Genomic DNA, 6,000 nt, shown 5'->3' on the forward strand with positions numbered 1-6,000 from the left:
AAGAAAGAAAGAGTAAAATTGGTCAAAATGAAACAGGCCAACCTAGACGCAGTAAGGGTAAAAGCAGACCAATTCAGGCTGGTACTTGCAAACAAAAATGCAGCCTTAAAACAGAGATGAAGATGTCATAGAGCTAACGAATGAAACTGTAACTAGGCTGGCTCCAGAAGCAGCAACTGAAGTGAGAGGTGAGGCACCAAGGCAACCAGTAGGTAGGCTCTCCCAGGTAACAAAAGCCCTAATAAAGAAATGACAAAGACGACATTGTCCAACTCCTGAAGTCAGATAGAATTCGCAGAACTCTCAAAACTAATCAACAAGGAGAGAATAAGGGAGATCGAAATTATGATGTGAAAAAGACTCTGGAAACAAAAAATGGCCACAGCATCAAATCAGTGAGAACAAACTTGGCATAGGACAAACCAAGATGTAAGCATTGAAAGATAAACAGGGTAATATCATCAGAAATCTTGAACATATAGTAAAAGCAGCAGAATAATTCTATAGTACTGACCCAGGGCAGACATGATACCTCCATTCGAAGTAGTAATGAACAGGTTACAGAGGCTGCTTGTATAGCTAGCGATGAAGTTACATATGCCTTACAAGACGGAGCGGGGAAAAGCAGCAGGAGAAGATGGAATAACAGTTGATTTAATCAAAGAAGAAGGAGGCATAATGCTTGAAAAACTGACGGCCCTTTATACGAACTGTCTATCGACTTCAAGGGTCCCAGAGAACTGGAAGAACGCCATCACTATACTAATCGACAAAAAGGGAGACGTTAAAGAATTGAAAAATTATAGGCGCATTAGCTTACTTCCAGTATTATATAAAATATTCACCAAGACAATCTCCAATAGAATAAGGGCAACACTGGACTTCACTCAACCATACAGGCTGGTTTAAGGAAGGGATACTCTACAATGGATCACATCCATGTCATCAATCAGGTAATTAAGAAATGCAGAGAGTACAATCGGCCTCTCTGTGTGGCTTTCATAGATTATGAAAAGGCATTTGATTGGGTAGAAATACCAGCAGTCATAGAGGCATTACGTAAACAAGGAGTACAGGACCCTTATGTAAATATCTTGGAAGATATCTACAGAGATTACACAGTTACCCTAATTCTACTCAAGAAAGGTAGGAAGATACCTATAAGGAAATGGGTCAGACAAGGAGACACAATCTCTTCAATGCTATTCACTGCATGCTTGGAAGAAGTATTCAAGCTATTATACTGGGATGGCTTGGGAGTGAGGATCAATGGCGAATATCTCGGCAACCTTCGATTAGCAGATGACATTGTCCTGTTCAGCAACACTGGGGACCAGTTACAACAAATGATTGAGGATCCTAACAGAGAGAGTGTAACAGTGGGGCTGAATATTAATACACAGAAGACAAAGATAATGATCAATAGCTGGGCAAGGGGATTGCCAGCCAGCCTTTAGAGCCTGTAAAGCATTATACCTAAGGCAATTACTCACACAGGACCCTGATCATGAGCGGGAAATTTACAAGACAAAAATGGGTTGGAGTGCATACAGCAGACATTGTCAGATCCTGACAGGAAGCTTGCCATTATCATTATCAGAAAGGTGTACAATCAGTGCATTCTACCGGTGCTAACATATGGGGCAGAGACTTATAGACTGACAGGGAAGCTTGAGAACAAGTTAAGGACTGTGCAAAAAGTGATGGAATGAAAAATACTAGGCATAACGTTAAGAGACAGAAAGAGAGCTGTTTGGATCAACGAGCAAACAGGGGTATTCTAATTGACATTGAGAGGGAAAAAATGGAGCTAGGTAGGTCATATAATGCATAGGTTAGATAACCAGTGGACAATTGAGGTTAAAAATTGGTGTCAAGAGAAGGAAAGTGCAGTCGAGGACGGCAGAAAAGTAGGTGGGATGACGGAATTAATAAATCTGCACGCACTAGTTGGAATCGGTTGTCGCAGGACAGGGGTAATTGGAGATCACAGGGAGAGGCCTTTGTCATGCAGCGGACATAAAAATAGGCTAATGATGATGATGATATTCTTGCTAATTAGTTAAAGGGGCAGTAAAGGGAAACAATAAATCAGTTTAGACTAATGGAGCATTGTTTGAGAACCCTGCACGCAGTCATTTCAAATAAATAGTTTGATTATTAGATCGGAAAATGAAGGTCCAAGTATCAGTATTTGAATTTCGCGCCGCAACCCCAGCGCTGGTACGTCATCGTGACGTCAGGGATTCCAAAATATGTTTTCGCATTTGGGCCGCGTTGGCTGAATAACGGTTCCCGAAACTTGCCATATTTAATATTTGGTTCCTTTAGAACACAATGTAGTCAATCTGTACCGCTATATATAATTGGTAGGCCCTTCAAGATGGCATCAAACTCCATGACGTCGCAGCCTCCAGGTGCGGGAACTCAAGTAGGTGTCGCCACCCGTATTTCGTTCTTGCGCTTTTTCTGGCTTGCCAAACGTCTTAGCGTTGTAAGAGTGGTGTTTTTGGTGTTGTAGAACGGTAATTTACTGATGCAGAAGAAATCATTTTTTCACTTTAGTGTCCCTTTAAGTGTTATTATGAAAAATTGTAAATATTGACTTTAGGGCAGATGTTATGGGGAAACTTGTAGAAAGTGTGCTCAGAAAACCCAGATGAAGTTGTTTTCCTGATATTGCCGTTTGGTAGCTTTCTGTTATGACCCCATCCCACGCCGACTATGCCAACCTTGGCGCTCGAACATCTGCGAGTTTTTTCTAAATATTTTAGCTGTTTGCATACGACATGGGTGAACAAAAAAAGTTTTCACCGCAGTAAACGAGCAGCATCAGTCACGCACAAATACGACTTCACGTCGCTGTCTGTTGTCGACCTGGCTTGGCGTTTTAACCGTTAAGAAGCCCCTGTCGCAAACAATCCGGCGTCCGGCGTCGGACGTCGCTTCGCCAAAAAGATTTTCGAACCACTCATACTCAAGCTCTCCACGTGGCGCAAGGAAATTACTTAACAAATTGAGTTTCTCAAGCTAAAATACGTGAAAAAAATTGTAAACTATGACTTACACACTACCTACAGACACGATAGCTCTCGTATTGCAATTTGGTTATACGAGAAAACATCATTGTGTTACGCGAAAACTCAAAGAAACCCCTTTTCCAGCGTTTCTACCGTTCACAGACCAGCCGCAGCGTCCGCTATTTGCGCGCGGCTGTCTCGGAGGCCACGGAGCGGCGCGCCCGGTTCCTCACAATACCACCAGATGGCGCTCGCCTCCGTCGCATCGCTGCCCAACACGGAAGAGGCCGCGTTTAGCCACAAAGCCCGCCTTCGTGCATAGCGTTTGCGGCTAGCGTTTCCGGGTAAACATTACGCTTACGTACGCTCCAGTTGTCGGGAAGCGTGAGAAGCAGTCGGGGATATTTGCGTGTTATCGCGTTCCGCTATTAAAGGCGAAGCTTAAGCGTCCTCCAAATTTTTCACACGGCACCAGAAAGTGCATCGACACCTCTTCTTGCTGTACGACTACCCGTGGCTAAGAAGTACAGGCTCTAAAATGTGTACTAATTGACAGAATTATAGATAACGTTACGCTAACTTTATAAGTCGACACAATCGTTTTTGAACGTTCCTGCTGCGAGTGACATTAAGCATTCATGGCGTTGCGTCCTGTCATGTTTAAGTGCGCTTAGCCCTAGGGTAGTCATTCAAAGAAAGAAAGCTAAGGAAAGTAGTGACATTTTGTTGTTCTGTCATTGTACCTACAAATAAATGAGACATAATTAAGTGCTGTTGCGGTATTCCTTCGTTTTGAGAATCGCATACAACATCTGTAGGTGACATCGCGTATGGGCGCGGCGCTCGAAAATTCGGGCGTAGCTGTGTTATCGGACGTGTACTCGCCGACTATACGTCCGTCCGTCTCGCCATTGTGCTGGTGTGCTGAAGGAACCAGGTTTGTAAGCAACCGTTGGACCAACTTGGATATGCGCCACTGTCTATGTGCGGCTCTTCAATGGCTAACAGCAATTTAAAATTTATTTGGTGCTGCGCGGAATGACTGGTAACTGTCAATCGCCAGCGCCATAGGCAGACAAAGTGGGCAGACAAGGCACTCTACAAACCTGTCCGATTAGAGCTCCGCGGATGTCTCGAGAATGCCCTCTGAAACGCCAACCCGCATGTGTCTCAAGGGCGCAAGCCTAGGATACACCACACTCGAGTGTACTACACAAGCGGCAACACCGCTGCTTTGTGTTCACACGCAAATTTCAGATAGTAGGTGCCCCCCTATCTCCACTATCTAATTGAAGACTCTGCAAACGTCAATTTTAACAAGAACTGCGCAATGAAGCAACGCTTGGAGCAGTTCTGCGCATGTCATCTTACTTTATAGCTTGGTCCTGAGTTGACCCCCATAAAAGGAGTTCTTGGATGTATTGAGAAAAACGAGCGCTTGAGGCGTTTCCACGCGTGCCTTACTGGGGAAAAAAAGAGAAAGTTAAGAGTACTGAAGAAAACTAGGGTGGAAATCAATTCCCAACGTGAGGCAACTGTAGAAAGAAAGGAAGAATTAGAACCTGGAGCCCGGATTAACTTGCAGCTTCGGTAGCTGGAGGCACTTTAATAAGGGAACGTGCTCGACCCCGTCGCTGCAGGCTCCCTAATGCTACGGTCACTTTATAATGACGAACAAACAATAATGGAACCCCTAGAAGGCGACGTAAAGCCCCCGTCGTTCCGCGCGCGGGATTGCGCGAACAGGAGCGCATGGGAGACAGTTTGGCGGCAACTGTATCCCTCCGTTTGCCCTGTTCTTCTCGAAAGCCGTGCAGACACCGGCGGATATGCGCTTAATCCGCGCGCTAAAAAAAAGAGCGCATACGTAATCAGGATGCGCGGCCGGATTAATCGGCTCCAATTATCGTTTAGTTCGCCCGGGCAAGGCAGGCCGTCCCGATCCCCGTATCGTCCAGACGGTGCTGGGATGTACCGTACTCACCCTGCTACAGATTGCGCTCGCTGACTCGAAGCCTGATAGGGGTCTGTTCACAACCTATCTTCAGCCACAATTAGTTATATGTGCTGTACGTAAACGTAGTTATCTCAGTATTTGTTTTTTAATATTTACGCAACGCTATATTTTTTGTCAGGTGCCAGAAACACTTGCACATGTGCTTTGCGTTCCTCCGGCGTAGGCGCGACAACTGCATGCAGATGGCCTCATCGATTGCGCACGTTGATCGCAGACTACTGTCTGGAAACTTTGCTTTGGGCTCTTAGACTGCAAGACCCAAACAAGACATCCGCATTTATAACGGTCGCTCTAGCATTCTTATACTAGCGACTAGACTAGACGTATGGTTTTAGAGATTCTGCAAGGTGTATATAGTACGTATACGCATATTCTTCTTCACCATTATCGCCACTCATCATCCCCCCCACTTCTTTTTCCGTCACCCTTTCCCAGTGCTTACTAGCAGGCCAGATCAAAGTATAGATCAGGCCTATAGCTATTTGCATTTCTGTAAATAAGTATGTATTCTCAGAATTCCTTTTTGTTGCTGTTGTTTTAGCCTTACTGGGAAAAAGTCAGCACCAAAGCGAACAAAATAAAATTACGAATTTCTTGATTTCCTGGCACCGTCTCGGAATGCGTAGTGAGCGATGTCGTCCCCGTCCCGTGTGTGCAAGGGGAATCGTGTTTAGCACTATTCTTTGAAAGCGAATAGGTTCGTTGGCTCTTCTTTCCCGTTTCCCCTGTGGTGGTCAGACGTTTTTCACCGGCGCTACGATGGCGCCGGTGCAAATGGCGCATGCTCTCGCGCAACCAACTATCAAAGCTCTCCGAGGCGCACGTGCTCTCGCTCATGCGCCTCCGAGAGCTTTAATAGTTGGTTGCGCGAGAGCACGAACTAGGGCACGTGCTCTTGAGCGAGAGCACGTGCGTCTCCGAGAGCTTTAATAGTTGGTTGCGCGAAAGCACGAACGAGGGCAC

Source organism: Dermacentor albipictus, chromosome 6 (genome assembly GCF_038994185.2).
Source record: "Dermacentor albipictus isolate Rhodes 1998 colony chromosome 6, USDA_Dalb.pri_finalv2, whole genome shotgun sequence".
NCBI classification, from domain to species: domain Eukaryota; kingdom Metazoa; phylum Arthropoda; class Arachnida; order Ixodida; family Ixodidae; genus Dermacentor; species Dermacentor albipictus.